Below are 20,649 nucleotides of genomic sequence, written 5' to 3'. Positions count from 1 at the left end.
AAAGGAGGGAAAAATTGAAAACCTAGGCCTAGATGATTTCCAATTAAAGACCCATGATATGGGATGCCCAATGTATGATACCATGCTTAATGTGTGGAAGTACTCTAATGTGAAGATCAAGGATAGATTGGAGGAGCTGATGCAAATAAAGGAAAATTTAAAGGCTTCCAATGAGGAATTGTTTGATTATATCATAGCCATTATTGGGTCCCTTGTAATTGTACCATTAGGTAGTGTTGTCCTGAGCACTTTTGACCCTATTGAAGAGGAGAAAAAAAATTTACTAGTGAATTTTCAAGAAGGGAGGCATTTTGGGTAGATAAGCTGCACTTGGATAGAAGATAAGAAGATCTGAGGTCCTCCTCTAATTGTGAGCTTGAGAAATTTGATTTTGGATGTGGATAAGTTGAGAGAGGTCATATCTACACATCAATTCTTGATATAAATGAAGTTAGAAAAGTTAATAGAAGAATTGGTGCTACTCCAAGAGGTGATAAACATGAAGATTTATGTTGACGTTAGTCTTGGAATCCTTAGAAATGGTAAAAAATCTCTGCTTCATTGGAAGCAATCAATGGAGTTCAAGAAGGAGAGCTTGGTAAAGTATGAGCAAGAGTTGAAGAAAGTGATAAAAAAGGTCTACATGTACCTCAAGGATTTGCACACAGTGTCATATGTGACTAAAAAAAAGAAATTGGTAGCCATTGGGTGAATGAAAGAAAAGTTCCTAGAATTCATAGAAATTGTAGTTAGAGGCCCATTTTTGCTGTGTGCACAAAAATGCTGTCCTTAAAACCTAGTTTCACTAAAAATGCAATAACTTGAGTTAGAAAACACATAGAATGATGAGACTATAAGAAAAAGAAATCTGATTAAAAGATATATCTCAAAAATACATTAGATAGATCTAGTTTGACATTCTGTACAGTTTGTGCAGCATTCAAACAATAGTAAAAATGACTCCAAAACTAAAATTTCTTCTTTGCAACTTCTTCCAATTTGTACATTAATGCCCTCCAATCCTAAAAAATGAGGTATATATATCTCCTATGTCTATTTTAATGGTTTCAACCAATATTTTAATAGTTATAACCCTTTTCCCACTAAGTTGCAAATTTGAGTAACTTTTACAACTTTTAACAATGCAACTTTGCACAAAAAGTGTAGTTTTCACATTTTTCACTTGATTCCACTTCTAGGACTTGGAAAAGGTTCCAACATACCTAAAACCAACTAAAAACACATAATCCTAGGCTTTCTTGACTAAAAACATTAAAAATCTCGAATTTTCCTAATGAACAACTTTTGCTTATAAATTGCATAAAGTGCCTTTAGCATTAAAAATGGTGTCTTTCTTTGACAAGCATGGACTTATCATCCAATTTTTTTTATTATAGCCTAAGTGGGTAAAAAAAAAATGAAAAAAAAACCAAGTTCCTTGGTGCTCTGCACCAATGGCAATGTAATTTGTGGGTATTTTCATTTTTTTGCAATCATCCTCAACGCCTTCGCAGTATTGAGGTTGGCATTGTAATTATGATGTTGACGTGATTATAAAAAAGAATAAGAAAACATGACATTAATCATTCTCCATTTTTTTTGATCAATTGTGGAGAGCTGCACATGAAAGAGGTGGAGAGCTCCGAACAAGGGTGGATAGCTTTGAACATTGCTATGCCCTTGTGATTGGTGTATTTTTTTGTTGTGTCGTTGTGATCTCTTCATTTCATTTCCACACCCTTGTGATCTCCATGCCCCTTGTCTATGATTTTCTTCAAGGGGAGAAAAGGTAGCTATGTAAATGTTCTTTTCTTTTCCTTATAAACACATATCTCTTTATATTTCCTTCTAAACATATATCTCTTTATATATAGAGAGAGATCTTTTTTAAGGTGCCTATAAAATATTAGAATAATAGAAAAATTGATCCAACTGCATACATATTATAGAATCCAAATAATAAAATAATAAAACTCACTCAACCCACGCTAAGTGACTTACTGCAAGATCCTGCACAAAAAAATGCAAACCGGGAAAAATGGGCAGAGTTCACAAGAAATATTACAAAAACATATCATAGCAGATATTTTTCAAAAGAAACAATCCATAACCTAGTTAAATTTTTATAGTTTCTAATTAGTTGGATTGATTACAAATTCCTATAGAATTGTCATTAGATTGGGTACAATCAAATGAACAATCAATTGTTCCTAGTTAGTAGGATCAAATACAATTTTCCAAGGTGATAAAATTTCATATGTAGATGCATCACTTGCATGCCAGACATGATGCATATTCCCCAACTTATAACAAATGGTTGGATATAAAAGGCTCCATACACTGGCCCAACAATGGAAGCCAAGGATGTACTATGCATTTATTGGCACAATCTCCTTGTGAGGATCCTAAGTATATAGTGTTGCTGTTAATTTGGGCATCATTATATGATCTAGAATGTTATGAAGTATTTAAGTTTGTAGTAACTTCTCCCATGTCTCCAAAAAATGTAGCACAATTTTAGGGTCCCTTGGTGCCCAAGAATTTTTATTAGCTAATTCTCACTACTGGAATAATAACTTTAGTGAAGAGTTGAGTGTAAGGAGTTGAAGATACAAGTTATGCTTCTGTGTAAATGCCATAATCACAAGGCTCATTCCCTTGCAAAAGCCTCTGCCACTAAACCATGCAAAGGATGTTGAAGTGGTTTCCAACCTTGGAACACTCTTATAAGAAATGGCAAAGCTAAAAATTATGCATAATAAATAACATCTTATCTAGTGTAGTACAAGATTGAGTAATTAAACCTATAAATTTTTATCTCCTGTAAGGTACAACATTGAATAATTGTGCATATAAGGAAATATATGCATTGGAATACATGGGAGTGCCGATTATAATTTATTTTCTGATGGGGACACAACCCAAGAACAGAATGGACACAACAGAGAAGGGAAATTGTATTAACTGAGAAAATAAGCTAGTACAAATAGTACAGAGAAAATAAACTTCAAAACATGCCCTAAGGGCTTACAATAGCATAAATCTGGAGATAATTTCTCCTTTCAGTACCTCCTCTCAAACTCCACTCCGAACTGCCTTTTACAATGTCAGAAATCTCCTTAAATAGACCCTGAAGGGTTAAGGACTAGGAGTACATTCTAGAAAGTGCTATTAGGTACCCACTGACAAAATAGAAGGTTCTGGAAGCTGCGGTAGAAGTCGGCACAAATCTAGAAGAATCCAAAAATGGTAACCGAACTTCCGGGAGGCATAACTTTTGAACCGTAGCTCTGATTGATGAACCGTTTACATTTTCAGAAAGCTCTCGAAGCGCTGTATAGCCCTATAGACAAGCATTGCTCATCCCCCATTTTTTGACCCTTTTTGAGGTCATTTAATGCCCCTAACCTGACTTTGAAGCATTCTTAGGAGGTCTTTAAAACCCAAAAAATTGCAATAACTTTCAAACCGTGGGGCCTATTGACCTGATTCTTTTTTTGGAATGCTCTAAATCATGATTAAATTCATCTGGCCAATTCACACCTTCTAGTTTACCAAAATGATGGCCCAATTACATGCTCCTATTTTTTAGGGATTTTCAAACACACTGATAGTGGAACTGTGAGAGTTGGAACCTTTATTTGACCCAAATGGGTATCCAAAAATGAAAACACATGAAATAGAAACTAAGTCTAAGTATATTTTTTTTGGGTGACATAGGATTGCCCTTATACCTCTGGATGCTCCTGCATCAGACACCTAGGGTAGATTGAAAAGTGACCCTGTCACTTTATGAATGGTAGAGGAAATCCCAAATGGGAAACCTTGGCTGCTGAAATCCAAGTTGAGTCCTCGATTGGTCGTCCTTTCCATTTGACCAAATACTCTTCATACTGCCTATTTCTGGTACTCCTACCCACACGATGATCTAGAATGTCTTCTATCTCCTCCTTCTTAGAAGCAGGAATTAGACATGGCTCTAACACCAGCTCCTCATCTACACCATCATCATGATACTCTGTTAAATCTGCAATGTTGAAAATGGGAGAAATGTGAATACCATCTGGTAGCTCCACCTTATATGCATTTCCTGAGTCATGTTTCTTCAAAATTTTGTAGGGGCCAAATTTCTTCATTTTCAGCTTGTTGTAAGTACCGGCTGGAAATCTTTCTTTTCGTAAGTGCACCATGACTAGATCCCCTACTTGGAATTCCTTATGTCTTCTCCTTTGATCAGCCCTAGCTTTATACTCTTGATTCATCTTGGTAATGTGTTCCTGAACCTCCTCATGTAGATGCTTGATATGTTCAGCAAATTCTTCCACTTCAGCACTTGTCCTCTCCCCTTGCTCTATCTTCCTCAATTCTGGTGCAGTCCTTGGGCTATTCCCATATACAATTTGGAATGGTGATTTTCCAATACTCCTATTTATAGAGTTATTGTAAGCAAAATCTGCTTGTAGTAGAATCAAATCCCATCCCTTGGGCTTATTCCTAGCTAAACATCTTAGCAAATTGCCTAGACTTCTGTTTACCACTTCTGTTTGGCCATCAGTCTGCGGGTGATGCATGGAACTGAATTTTAGGTTTGTTCTCAACTTTGTCCATAATGTCCTCCATAAATACCCCACAAATTTAGTTTCTCTATCAGAAACTATACTCCTTGGGAGACCATGTAGTCTCACCACCTCTCTGAAGAACAAGTCTGCAATATGGACAACATCATGAGTTTTGTGGCATGGAATGAAATGTGCCATTTTGGAGAACCTATCAACCACCACGAATACTGAGTCATTACCCCTTTGTGTCCTTGGCAATCCAAGAACAAAATCCATACTTATGTCCTCCCATGGCCTCAATGGAATAGGCAATGGCTGATATAGGCCAGTATTGTGACTAAATCCCTTGGTAACTTGACAAACCTGGCAACTCTGTACAAACTTCTTTACATCCTGTGAAATTTGAGGCCAAAAATAATGTTCTCTAAGAATAGCAACGGTCTTATCTCGACCAAAATGTCTTGCCATCCCTTCACTGTGTTTCTCCTTAATCAAATTTTCCCTCATGGAACTCCGTGGAATGCACAATTGACTACCTTTGAACAACATGCCATCCTGAATCAAATAGTCTAACCACTTGGTTCTATCTATAGCAACAAGCTCTTTACAAGATTTCCATGCTTCAGCAAAATCAGGGTCCTCAGGGTACAAATTCTTGAGTTCATCAAACCCAACTACTTCAACCTGCATTACTGCAAGCAACAACTATCTCCTACTTAGTGAATCTGTAACCCTGTTAGATTTTCCACTTCTATGCTTCAACACAAATGTATAACTTTGCAAGAACTCTACCCACTTCATATGCCTCTGATTCAATTTACCTTGGCTATTTAGGTACTATAATGCTTGATGATCAGTATACAAAAAAAATTCTTTTGGCAATAAATAATGCCTCCATTTCTTTAAGGCCTAAACTATTGCATAGAACTCTTGATCATAAATAGAATACTTCTTCTTTGCATCATTCAATTTTTCACTAAAATATGCAATAGGCTTACCTTCTTGGCTTAATACAGCCCCAATAGCACTGCCACTAGCATCACAATCCACCTGGAACACTTTTCTAAAATTTGGAAGTGCCAACATAGGCTGTTCTGTCACCTTCTTCTTTAGCAATTCAAAACTTCTCGTAGCTGCTGCAGTCCATTTGAACTCTTTTCTATCCCCTCTTATTGTATCAGTTAGGGATGCACATATGCCACTGAAATTCTTAATAAACTTCTTGCAAAAACTAACCAAACCATGAAATGATCTTACCTCAGTAGCAGACCTTGGAGTAGGCCATTCCAAGATGGTTTTTACGTTCTCTGGATCCATTTTGAGACCTTCAGGTGATACAACAAACCCCAAATAGACTAACTCCCTTTTTGCAGAGATACACTTCTTCAGATTAATTAATAGTTTCTCTTCCCTTAGCCTTTCAAGGACACTACGAATATGCAATAAATGTTCTTCCAAAGTCTTGCTGAAAATTAAAATATCAACCAAATAAACAATAACAATTTTTTCCAAGAACTTCTTAAGTACCTCATTCATGAGCCGCATGAAGGTGCTTGGGGCGTTCGTCAATCCAAAGGGCATGACTAACCACTCATAAAGACCCTCCTTGGTCTTGAAGGTTGTTTTCCACTCATCTCCTTCTCGAATCCATATCTGATGATAGCCACTCTTGAGATCTATCTTTGTGAAGTACTGAGCTCCACTCAAGAAGTCCATAAGATCATCCATCCTTGGCAAAGGAAACCTATACTTGATGGTTATCCTATTTATAGCTCGAGAATCTATACACATCCTCCACTCTTCATCCTTCTTTGGTTCAAGTACTACAGGTACTGCACATGGACTTAGGCTCTCTTGAATCAAGCCCTTCCTCAACAGCTCCCGAACCTGTCTATTTAGCTCCTCTGTTTTAGTAGGAGTCATCTTGTGAGCAGCCTTGTTAGGCAAACTAGCTCCTAGAATCAGATCTATCTGATGACTGATTTGCCTTACTGGTGGCAATCCATCTGGAACATTATCAGAGATAATATCTCTAAACTCCCCTAGTAAATCTGAAACTTCAAGTGGTATTTCACTACTACCTTCTTTATCTTTCCTAGGAATCAAAGCATAGCACATATGCTGATGTTTCATGCCATCTAAAAACTTCCTTTCATCAACAAGACAAATTCTAGCATTCCTACATACCTTTTCACCTTCCTTTTTCATGGGCTTCAATTTGTGGTGAACTCCATCCTTTATCAGAGAGTATGTGTTTGCATGCCCATCATGTACTGCATGTCTATCAAACTGCCATGGTCTACCCAACAATAGATGGCAAACATCCATCGAAATAACATCATAGAGAACTTCATCATGGTAACTCCCAATTTTGAATTTCACTAAACATTGTTCACTTACCAGGACCTTATGATCATCTTTTACCTAAGCAATCTAATAGGGCTGGGGATGTTTCTCCCTCTTGAGCTTCAACTTAGAGACCATCTCTTCTGATACTAAGTTATCAGTGCTACCACCATCAATGATCACATCACAAAATTTATCCTCACACTTGCATCTGGTATAGAACAAACTCCTCCATTTTCCTGGTTTAATCTCTCCACTTAGTAGGACTCTTTCATTTACCAAGGTCTGTCCTCTTTCTACATCCTCTGAATGTGATGATTGTGCATCTTCATCCACATGAGCAACCCTAGCTTGGCCCTCAACTCTCCTATCTGTCCTTTCTTGTCGTTGAGGGCATTCAAAGGCACGATGACCTTCTTCATTGCAATGGAAATAGGTACCATGGAATCCTCCTCTTCCTTGTCCACATCCTCTACCTCTTCCTCTTTGATTTCAATGTCTTGATCATGGGAGCGGTTGAAACCCTCATTCCTCTGGTTCCTGCTAGTACCCACATCTTCATTTTTCTTTTGGCTTTCATTGTGGCCTCCAGATGATCTACCGCTTCCCCTTCCTCCTTGACTGTACCCTATTTGTCTTCCTTCAAACCTTTTATTCAGCTTCTCTTCAACTTGTAGGGAAAACTATTATGCCTCTTCAATGCTGGTCATTCTTACCAGACTTAATTCCTCCTGGATGCTAGGTCGCAACCCACTGATATAATGAGCAACCTTCTCCTTATTTGCTTTTGCATGCCCCGCTCTAATCAAGAGTTGGTAAAATTCCTCTGTATATTCTTGGACTGATCTTCTTGCTTTCTTTAACCCATGCATCTTCTTAAACAAATCAAGCTCGTAGTCCACAGGAATGAACTGCTTCTTCAATTTGTCCACCATGCGATCCCATCTTGTGATCTTCTCCTTTCCTCTTCTATTTCTTTCCAATTGAACCTCTTGCCACTAGATTTTGGCATGGCCTTTCAGTTTGGCCTTTGTAAACTTAACCCTATCTGGGTCCCTGATATCCTCATACTCAAAGTATTCTTCTAGTTCATTGATCCAATCGATCAACTCATCTGGTTTCAGATTTCCTAAAAATTCACCCACTTCAATTGTGGGTCTTTTCCCAAACTTAGTGATGGCCCTAAAAAGCCTTTCCTCTGCATGATTTAGAACTTCCTTGTCAAATTCCCCTTCTGGTCCCATAACTTCTTCTTCATTGTCATCCTCACTGTCGTCACTAGCGGCAACATTTGCTCCTCTACGAAGCTCCTCTTGCAATTCTTGTACCTGCCTTTGGAGGGCTCTAACCTCCTCAAGATTAATAGCTCTAGCCCTTCTGCCATGCTCTCTTCAAGGAGGCATCTTCTAACTCAAACCCACAACGACACAGTCCTGGTGCAAACTGCCTCACAGTCAGCGCTCTATCTACACACTCAGGAAAACTAGCTCTGATACCACTTGATGGGGACACAACCCAAGAACAGAATGGACACAACAGAAAAGGGAAATTTTATTAACTGAGAAAATAAGCTAGTACAAATAGTACAGAGAAAATAAACTTCAAAACATGCCCTAAGGGTTTACAATAGCATAAATCTAGAGATAATTACTCCTTTCAGTACCTCCTCTCAAACTCCACTTTGAACTGCCTTTTACAATGCCAGAAATCTCCTTAAATAGACCTCAAAGGGTTAAGGACTAGGAGTACATTCTAGAAAGTGCTAGTAGGTACCCATCAACCAAATAGAAGGTTTTGGAAGCTGCGGTAGAAGTCAGCGCAAATCTAGAAGAATCTAGAAACGGTAACCGAACTTTTGGGAGGCATAACTTTTGAACCATAGCTCTGATTGACAAACCGTTTACATTTTTGGAAAGATCTCAAAGCACTGTATAGCCCTATGGACAAGCATCACTCATCCAACATTTTTGACCCTTTTTGAGGTCATTTAATGCCCCTAACCTGACTTTGAAGCATTCTTAGGAGGTCTCCAAAACTCGAAAAACTGCAATAACTTTCAAACCATGGGGCCTATTGACTTGATTCTTTTTCTGGAATGCTCTAAATCATGATTACATTCATCTGGCCAATTCACACCTTCTAGTTTACCAAAATGATGGCCCAATTACATGCTCCTATTTTTTCAAGATTTTCAAACACACTGATAGTGGAACTGTGAGAGTTGGAACCTTTATTTGACCCAAATGGGTATCCAAAAATGAAAACACATGAAATAAAAACTAAGTCTAAGTATATTTTTTTTGGGTGACATAGGATTTCCCTTATACCTTTGGATGCTCCTGCATCATTTTCTATGATGGCCGATCCAACATTTGTAATTCAACTCTTTATAGGTGTAAGAAATCATTTAATGGTATATGGTTGTACATTTATATGCATGGGGGGTTATTCTTTAATCATATTCAAGGCACTTCAAAAAAGGAAGGAAAATGGGTTATTAGAAAAAAAAATCAATTAAAATGTTGTGATAATCTTAATTGGATACAAATACCTTATCCATTTTAAACCAACAAGATGTGTGCGAATGGAATTGAACCGCTCATGTTTGTTAGTACAAAACTACCAACATCCATTTAGTTTGAGTTTTAAATATATGGGAAATCTTCGATGCGCACATTCTAACTTCCAAGTTTAATTTCCAACAAAATTGAATGATTTGGATAAACATGGACCTAGTTTGGTGGCACATGTTATTCTTCTTGCTGGCACTAGACAAACTATGTCAAATGTTGACATAATGCAACAACCCCAAATATATATAAACAAATATTTTTTTTAGCTCAACCAGCTTAGGCTACAATCAAAGTATGAATCACATGTGTTATTGATTGTAAATGTTTTGGATTCAAACCCAAGAAAACCAATTGAAGCATTAAAAAACTCAATTGAAGGAATTGATTTATCTAGATCTCCCAATACAAAGTCTATATAAAATAGAAACCCTGACTAATTTATTGTTTCCATACCCATGAAGAGTTGCATATATTATATATTGTATTGTAGATCTTGGGTCTTATGATTCCAATGAGAGGAGAGACACGATTCTTGTGGCATGTACACAGGTGGATTTAATTGGGCTTTTTCATGAATGTTTTAATAAAGAAATTTAAGATGCAAAGCATACAAAAGTTGTGTAGGATGCCCAATATTTTAATATGACATGCCAATAAAATATGAGATCATTGTCATGGCATCTATGTTTGACCTAATGAGGAAAATGATACATTTCTTTTTCCTTTTTCATGAATGTTTTAAGAAAGCAATTGAAGATGCAAAACGTACAAAAGTTGTGTAGGATTCCCAATATTTTAATATGGTAGGCCAATAAAATACAAGATCATTTTCATGGAGTCTACATTGGACCTAATGAGGGTTATCAATACCATGTTCTTTCTTCTTAGCTAATAGTTCTTCAGGTGCATTTTCTTTTAAAACATTAATTTTGTTGAACAATTGTAAACTCTTAGAAAATTCATTATTTTTTTCTATTAGCATTGACGGGCTTCCTTTGAAAAAAATCAAAATGAAGAGGCATAAATGAAACACAAATTATGACATTTCCTTCATTGCACCCATATCTTCTTGTTATGTCCCTAAGCTAGAAAATAATATCTAATGGTTCTCATCAACAACTAAGATGATTAGTTCTCTACAACTATCAAAAAATATCAATGGGAGAAAGATAGTCCAAATAAGTAATCAATATGAAGTGGGAGTTATGTTGATGTGCTATATGGAGATATAAATGGAGCATATTTATAGGTGTGAGATGGGTTGATCATTGGGTGAGAAATGTGATGAATAGGGATAAAATGCAAAGGTGGGATGTTGAAAAGGAATAATGGTGAATTTGAGCGAGGTGGCCAAGTTTTTGTTTCAAAATCATATATGAAGATATAAACATTAAGTACAACATGCCCAATATTTTTGTAGATATACAAATTAATTATACCAATTTTTAATTTCAAAACCATATGTGTAGATATAAACATTAAGGACAACATATCCAATATTTTTGTAGATATACACATTAATTACACCTTTTTTTCGTTTCAAAACCATACATGCAAATATAAAAATTAAGTACAACATGTCCAATATTTTTGCAAATATGCACATTAATTACAACAATTTTTTTATTTCAAAATCATTTGTGCAGATATAACCATTAAGTACAATCAACTCAATAAGGGTACAAGAATAAGTTATTCCCGTGAAGAAGGATCACGTTAGCTAATACAAGGGAATTTGATAAAAATAGGGAGAAAATTGCTAGATTGTTGTCTAACTTTCAAAGAGAAGGCAATAACAAATGTTATTGTCCTTGCAAGAGTTGTAAAAACTTAAAGATACAAAGAATTAAAATCAAAACAACTAAGAGACATTGTAGGGTGAATGGTCATATTAAAGGGAGGGTTTGATTATCATCCATAGGTAAGTTGTTTGTTATATTTTTTCATAATTAATATATGTATTTAACAACTGAATGAGGGTTTGATTATCATCATTTTTATATAGGTTGATCTTCCTAGGGTACTATGTGATATGGACCACCACATCTTAGAGGAATATGGAGGTGTGAATATGGAGGAACATAGATGTGTGAGTATGGAGGCACACAAAGGTGTGAGTATTGAAGGAGAAAATCATGATCCCATGGAAGATGATGATCATGCACCAGAAAATATATTTTGTAATGCTCCACTAAGGGATCCAAAAGAATTAACCTAAAGTTTTACTAAGTTTACCAAACAATTTTTTTTGGAAACAAGAAAGAGTAACATACACATCAAACATAAAGTAGCAAAAACAATAACGTACTATCAACTAAAACATAAATAATAGGTTACATTCCTTAAGGATCCCATGATGTTGAATCATATTTAAATTTAATTAATTGTAAATCTAACAAATACCACATCCACATGAAAGAACAATGAAAAGTCCAATGTCCTTTAAATAATATACATTTGTTCTGAATGCCTCTTGGCAAATGAAATTCGAAATGCTCAAGCATCCATTGTACCTATCATAGGGTATGAAAGGCTAAAAGAATATACATATGTAAGAATAGAAATACATCATCCTCTTTGGATCCATGATACAAGTACAATAAAATAAATGAAATCATCTACCATACATGATACATCCATCCATCATAAAAGATATAACATCCATCATAAAACATAACTATCCATCATAAAACACAACTAACTAAGTACATGGTTCCTCCCAACTGTCAATAGCATCATAGGACCATCATGGGCCCTAGCCATCCCCTGTGCGTAACATCCTAAGCCACCAATTAGATCATCGGTACTATCATAATAGGGACGTCACTACTAAAACATGCTACAACATAAACATAAGGAAATCTAACATGCTAGAATAAAGCATAAGATGATCCTACAAAGTAGACAACATCACCTATCACATGCTAATCATCAATATATTTAAACATGATAAAAAACATCCCAAGAAGCTCCAACCATGGTGATTATAGGCAGATCTCAATGGTAAGAGTGAAAAAGCACTACCACCCGACCGCATGGAACCTAAATGGTCCACTCCCACCGTGCTGAGGAGATAGTCTCAAGTCCCAAATAGGATATCAAATCACATACCACAAGTACTCTCTAAGTCCAAGAAATCCTAAAAGTAATCTAACTCAAGGGATCCAAAATAGATTGACATCTAGACCCAGAGGCACACAAGACACGTAGGAAACCTACTATGTAAGCAGGCAAGTGTCACCGCACAAATCATGTTGGAGTTACTCGAGCAGTCCCTTAGGACCCTTGGGTCCCTAGTGATTCCTATGCAACCACTAGTATCCTCTTGTACTAATAAGGCATACTACGGAATGCAAGGTCACAACCAAGCCTTCTCTCTACACCCAACCTAGTCTGTACTAGCACTCGAAGCATGGGTGAGAACATACCAGACTCTTATTAGGTTCATTTTACTCTCATTTAGTGTAATTTTTTCACTTATTAGACAACTTACAATGGGTTACCCTCGGAGCCACATAGGGCCCTCGGCCCCCATTGCAAGCCACTTCTTGACACTTCATATAGATAACCTACCCTAGGCTCAATAAAAGCACAAATCCTTAATCATATAGAAATCACCTTAGTCATACACAAGTGACTGGAAAGCATCAAAAGAAAATCATACTACTCACATTAGTTCTCTATGAGAAACTAAAAAGCATTAAAGATAAATCACAATATCCATTGGTTCTCAACGAGCAACCAAAAAGTATCCCAATAATACTGATCAACAACTCAAAATGGTTAAGTCAAACATGTCATAACATGACATCACTGAGATCAAAGCAAACACTTCAGTCCCATCAAGGCAACTGGAAAGTAACCCAAGTATAACTGATCGAAGACTAAAAAATGGTTAAGTCAAGTATCTCATATACATACACCTCAACTTCACACAAGAAGACTAGAAGCAATAACAATAGTAAATACAAACATATCATAGAGCATACCATCACATTACCATGGTTGGGTAAAAAGATCAAAATCAAACACCATAATATCACACTCACACCATAATATCACAATCACATAATCTCCCAAGCCTTTGGTACACGCCTTAAATTGGTCAACACTCTAGTCAGCCCCAAAACCCAAAAAAATAGACAAGACATAGAGAACATAACAGTCTTATAGTCTGATTTGATTTGAAAGCATATTAACGAGTTAAATGTGAGGTTTTAGTCTCTGTGTTTCAATGTATGTTTTCAAGTAGAAGAATTCTCAGTTTATTCTACAAGTCAATTCATTAAATTGGATAAAATGTAAAATTACCCCTATTTATATTAAGTCGATTTCTCTAATATACTCTAAGGATAATTTATGTATTTATCTTAGAGTTACTAAAATAATCCCGATAGATTTTCAATGAAATAATTTGCAACTTTATTGAAAGTCAAAATTAAATAAGTTCTCAACCTTATCAACTAATTTTCATTATTAAATTCATTAAATTATATTAAATAAAATTATATTGTGTTAAATTAATAATTATTAAATATATAAATAACTATTTTAAAATTAATTATTAATAATTAAAAACATTTATTAATTTATAAAACTATATTTTTAAACTATTAATAAATAAATTTTATTTTATTTAAAACATCACATATTATAAAATTTTAATAAAATAAAAAATTTAAAACAAATTAAATTTGAAAAAAATTGCATATATTGAAAGGTGTGTTTAAAGGCCTGCCAGCCTGTGCTGCTTTGCGGCCGCAAGTGTTACAGCTGTCGTAGACAGCAGTATTACGTACTGCAACAAAATGGTGGTGGGGCATAGGAAGTGGTGGCCCTGCCCCACTTTATTATATATATATATAAATTAAAAAAAAAAATCACACCCTCGAAAGTTTAATATATGTATGCTTTTAAATCAATTTTAATTAAATTCATTTTATTAAATGTTATCAATTATTAAATTTAAATAAAACAAATTCCCAATAAATTATAATTCTATATATATATATATATATTTTCATGACCTTTGCAATTTAAGTCTAATAGGAAAAATATAATTAATCAATTGAATTTCTAATTTCTAATTTTTTTTTTAAAATTTCAAACCCTTCTCGAATGAAACACTAAATTCCTTAATCTAGAAAACAAGGGTTTCTAATTACTTTTTTAATCTCCACGTATGCAGAAGATATTGGCAAGCATTTAATACTTTACAATATTGAAATGTTTAAGGGTTCATCACAGAGAATTCAAATTTACAATCCCCAAGCACAAAGAAGACAAGAAAGGAAAATTGCGTAATTAATCAGTGATCAAACACAAGACCCTACCTGAACTTGATGCTAATATGCAACCACCTGAAGATTGTGAGAGAATTCACTTCTATCCAAAAACTTCTCTATGAAACTTTCCCAAAAATTTCCTTCCAAAAATTCATGTCCTCCAAAAATGAACCTTCAATTGGTGATAAGGAGTTCTCTCCTCAAATCGGGGCACTAATTGTGCGCCACCCAAGAGGACTCCTTGCTCACTAGGCTCAGCTCCAAATTAACTTTTATTAATATTTTCTTTATCTTTTCCATGCACATCAAATGAATTATAAATTACTTTATTTAATTTCCACTTGACTTTACCTTGCAATTAATTTATTAAATTAAATCCCATGCGCACTTAATGCAATTCAAATATCTTTATTAAATTTACTTGTTTTATCTTTTTAATTAATTTTTTATATTTTAATCTCATGCATACATCATGCAAACTTAACACTTTTAATAAATTAATATATTTTCACTTTTTAATTTATTTTCGAAACTTAATTGATAAAATATTTATTAACATAAATAATTATACTATTTAGCATTTATTTAAAAATGAACTCTAAATATATTATTATTAAATTAAATAAATATTATCACATTCTAAATTTTAAACTTATAACTTTTGTCTTCAAATTTAATTCTTTTATTTAATTAATTTCTCAATTAATTAAATATAATTAAATATTAAAATATCATAATAAATTTTTATTAAATTAAATCATTAATTTAATCTTTTAATTAGACTTAATTAATAGAATATTTACCAAAGACTCATAAAACAACTTACGAAAACCCATCATAGTAAATTACATACAAAATCAAACTATAGAGTTATAATCACAAATTTACATCATTCAATGCATTCGAACGGTACTCAACTCGGATACTTGTCCTAATTTTCAATTAGGACAAATGGCTTAAAGGTTTAAGATTTGGACTTAAGAATTTATCTCCCCTCTCTTACCATTGAGATAATGCAATAGGGTATGCTCATCCTGGCAATTCAAGGAAGTCGATACCCAGTACCTGCAACTTGCATAAAATCCACGCATGTACAAAAATAATATTCTAAGCTAAACAGGCAATGGCATGAAGTCGTGCATCGTGTAGATCTCGACTGGTGGGTGACTACGACTCCCTTCCTTAACCACATCAGAAATGTCATACATAAAGAAAATAAACACGCATACCATACACATGCAGTATGGGGTAAGTATCCATAAGAAAACACATAGGATAATAAACCATATAACTAATCATCATCAATAACTGAAAGCACTGTAATGATCATCATGCATACATGAAATATAGAATACCAAATAATCTCATCATATATTCAACTGAATGTAAAACAATATCTAATAATCTCAAAATAATGCTACAAGTAATCAAGCATAAACTAGCCTAAAAGAGTTCGGCAATGAAAGACAAAAATGCAAACTAGGGGTAGGCACTACATCCACCCCTCTAGACTTAGGCTTACTCCTAGAAGCCTACATGAATGATAAAGCTAAGGGATTCACTATGCGAGTCCCATTGGACCCTTTCCCCTATAGGAGGATATGGTTCCACTGAGACCACTCTCTGGGATCTACCCATATTGCCAACCACAGGTTTTGAAGTTGCTGGTGTCTGGTCTGAGAATTTTGGTTTCCCTTGAGGGTAATGAGACAACTTGTGTCCACATTGTCCACATGAGAAAGAATCTCCATCGAAGCTCCTCTGAACTCTAGGTGCACTAGATTATTGACTACTACCCCCATTGACATAAGATGGAATACCTTGAGATGGCTGGTGAAACAAGTGATGCTTATTATGCCGTGCATTGTGAGATTTATGATAGCTCGTACACTTAGGTCTATGCTCAAGTCCTACCTGATGTGCTCTAGCCTGATCATGAACAGGAGGTAGGAAATCAATGATGGTCTGCATCATTTGCCTTAGATCAATCTCCTCAGAGATGACCTACTGCTCTCTATGGATCTCTTCTTGATGCTCACTGAAATGTTCGTCCCTAGTCTCTTCTTGAACAGGGCCTTCATAGACAAACTTATGTACATTGATTGATCTGGCTTGTCCATGACCTCTACTACGATCTAGGCTACAACCTCTAATAGAAGATCTCATCCCAGATATCATCCTACAATAATATCCAAGATACAAGATGCTGTCATAACCATACACATACTACTTTCAGTCACTTAGAGCAATATCATTTTGGTTTAATGGTAAACCAAAAACCATATTGATCCAACATTCATCCTTTTAATTAATACTTAAATAGATCCCCTAAACACTCTAAACAAGAATCAACATCCCTAATCCATAGGAAAACATACAAGATGCTATAATAACCATAAAGCATACTACTGTAAGTATATATATAAAAGACACATGGTTTTGAAAATAGAATAAGTTCCAATTTTTAGTTTTGAAGTCTAAGTGTTGAAGTATGAAAAATATACAACTAAAAGTTTAAGTTTTGTTTCAATTCAACTAGATCAAGTTTTTAGTTTGATATGGGTACATATAACAGTTTAAAGTTTTCATTTTTGTTCAACTTGTTAGCACTAGTGGTGTTCCAATATACCTAGAGCTCCCAATGTAGAAACTCGGGCTTTGATACCAGATGTAATGCCCCACCAAGGGATCCAAAAGAATTAACCTAAAGTTTTACTAAGTTTACCAAACATTTTTTTTTGGAACAAGAAAGAGTAACATACACATCAAACATAAAGTAGTGGAAACAATAACATACTATCAACTAAAACATACACAACAGGTTACATTCCTTAAGAATCCCATGATGTTGAATCATATTTAAATTTAATTAATTCTAAATTTAAAAACTACCACATCCACATGAAAGAATAATGAAAAGTCCATTGTCCTTTAAATAATATACATTTGTTCTGAATGCCTCTTGGCAAATGAAATTTAGAATGCTCAATCATCCACTATACCTATCATAGGGTATGAAAGGCTAAAAGAATACATATGTAAGAATAGAAATACATCATCCTCTTAGGATCCATGATACAAGTACAATAAAATAAATGAAACCATCTACCATACATGATACATCCATCCATCATCAAAGATATAACATCCATCATAAAACACAACTATCCATCATAAGACACAACTATCCATCATAAAACACAACTAAGTATGTGGTTCCTCCCAACTATCAATAGAATCATAAGACCATCGTGGGCCCTAGCCATCCCTGGTGCATAACATACCAAACTATTGATCATATTGTCGGTACTATCATAATAGAGACGTCACTACTAAAACATGCTACAACATAAGCATAAGGAAATCTAACATGCTAGAATAAAGCATAAGATGATCCTACAAAGTAGACAATATCACCTATCACACGCTAATCATCAATATAAGGAAATGCATCAGTAAATAATATTATCTAAACATGATAAAAAAGCATCCCAAGAAGCTTCAAACATGGTGACTACGAATGGATCTCAATGGTAAGAGTGAAAAAGCACTACCACCCGACCACGTGGAACTTAAATGGCCCACTCCCACTGCGTTGATGAGATAGTCTCAAGTCCCAAATAGGATATCAAATCACATATCACAAGTACTCTCTAAGTCCAAGAAATTCTAAAAGTAATCTAACTCAAGAGATCCAAAATAGATCAACATCTAGACCCAGAGGCACATAAGAAACGTAGGAAACCTACTATGTAAGTGGGCAAGTGTCATCACATGAATCAAGTTGGAGTTACTTGAGAAATCCCTTAGGATCCATGGGTCCCTAGTGATTCCTATGTAGTTACTAGTATCCTCTCGTACTGACAAGGCATACTACAGAATGCAAGGTCACAAACCAGTGTTCTCTCTACTCCCACCCTAGTCTGTACTAGCACTCAAGGCATGGGTGAGAACATACAAGACTCTTATTAGGTTCATTTTACTCTCATTTAGTGTAATATTTTCACTTACTAAACAACTTACAATGGGTTACCCTCGGAGTCACTTAGGGCCCTTGACCCCCATTGCAAGCCACTTCTCGACACTACATATAGATAACCTACCCCAAGCTCAATAAAAGCACAAATCCATAATCATATAGAAATCACCTCAGTCATACACAAGTGATTGGAAAGCATCAAAAGAAAATCATACTACTCACATCAGTTTTCTATGAGCAACTGAAAAGCATCAAAGATAAATCACAATATCCATCGGGTCTTAACAGGCAATCATAAAGTATCCCAATAATACTAATCAACGACTCAAAATGGTTAAGTCAGACATGTCACAACATGACATCACCAAGATCAAAGCAAAAACTTCAATCCCATCAAGGCGATTGGAAAGTAACCCAACTATAATTGATTGAGAATTCAAAAAATGGTTAAGTCAAGTATCTCATGTACATACATCTTAGCTTCACACAAGAAGATTGGAAGCAATAACAATAGTAAATACAAACATATCATAGAGCATACCATCACATTACCATGGTTGGGTAAAAAGATCAAAATCAAACACCATAATATCACAATCACATAATCTCTAAAGCCTCCAGTACATGCCCTAAATTAGTCTACACTCTAGTCAACCCCAAAACCAAAAAACATAGACAAGACAGAAAATAGACCAGTCTTATAGTTTGATTTGATTTGAAAGCATATTGACGAGTTAAATGTGAGGTTTCAGTCTTTTTCTTTTAATGTATGTTTTCAAGTTGAAGAATTCTTAGTTTATTCTACAAGTCAACTTGTTCATTAAATTGGATAAAATGTAAAATTACCCCTATTTATATTAAGTCAATTTCTCTAATATACTCTAAGGATAATTTATGTATTTATCTTAAAGTTACTAAAATAATCCCAATAGATTTTCAATGAAATAATTTGCAACTTTATTAAAAATCAAAATTAAATAAGTTTTCAACCTTATCAACTAATTTTCATTATTAAATTCATTAAATTATATTAAATAAAATTATATTTGTTAAATTAATAATTATTAAATATATAAATAACTATTTTAAAATTAATTATTAATAATTAAAAACATTTATTAATTTATAAAACTATATTTTTAAACTATTAATAAATAAATTTTATTTTATTTAAAACATCACATATTATAAAATTTTTATAAATTGAAAAATTTAAAACAAATTATTAAAAAAAATTTGCATATGTTGAAAGGCGTGTTTAAAGGCCCACCAACATATGCTGCTCTGCGACCGCGGGTGTTATTGCTGCCACAAACAACGGTACTACATATTGTTGCTGCACAGTAGTACCACCTGTCGCGACAGAGTGGTGGTGAGGCATGGGAAGAGGTGGCTCTGCCCCACTTTATTATATATATATATATATATATATATATATATATATATATATATATATATATATATATATATATATATATAATATACATATACATATATATATGTATATATATGTGTATATATATGTATACATGTATATATATATATATGTATATATGTGTATGTATATGTATGTATATATATGTATATATACATATATATATATACATATATATATACATATATATACGTACATATACATACACATATATACATATATATATATATACATGTATACATATATATACACACACATATATACACACATATATACATATATACATATATATACATATATACATATATACGTATATATATATATATATATATATATATATATATATATATATATATATATATATATATATATATATATATATATATATATATATATGACCTTTGTGATATATATATGACCTTTGTCTAATAGGAAAAATACAATTAACCAATCAAATTTGTAATTTGTAATT

Source organism: Cupressus sempervirens, chromosome 10, assembly GCF_028749045.1.
Source record: "Cupressus sempervirens isolate cs-2001-9-10 chromosome 10, ASM2874904v1, whole genome shotgun sequence".
Taxonomy (NCBI): Eukaryota; Viridiplantae; Streptophyta; class Pinopsida; order Cupressales; family Cupressaceae; genus Cupressus; species Cupressus sempervirens.
The sequence above is the reverse complement of the archived record's forward strand: the minus strand, read 5'-3'. Positions refer to the sequence as shown.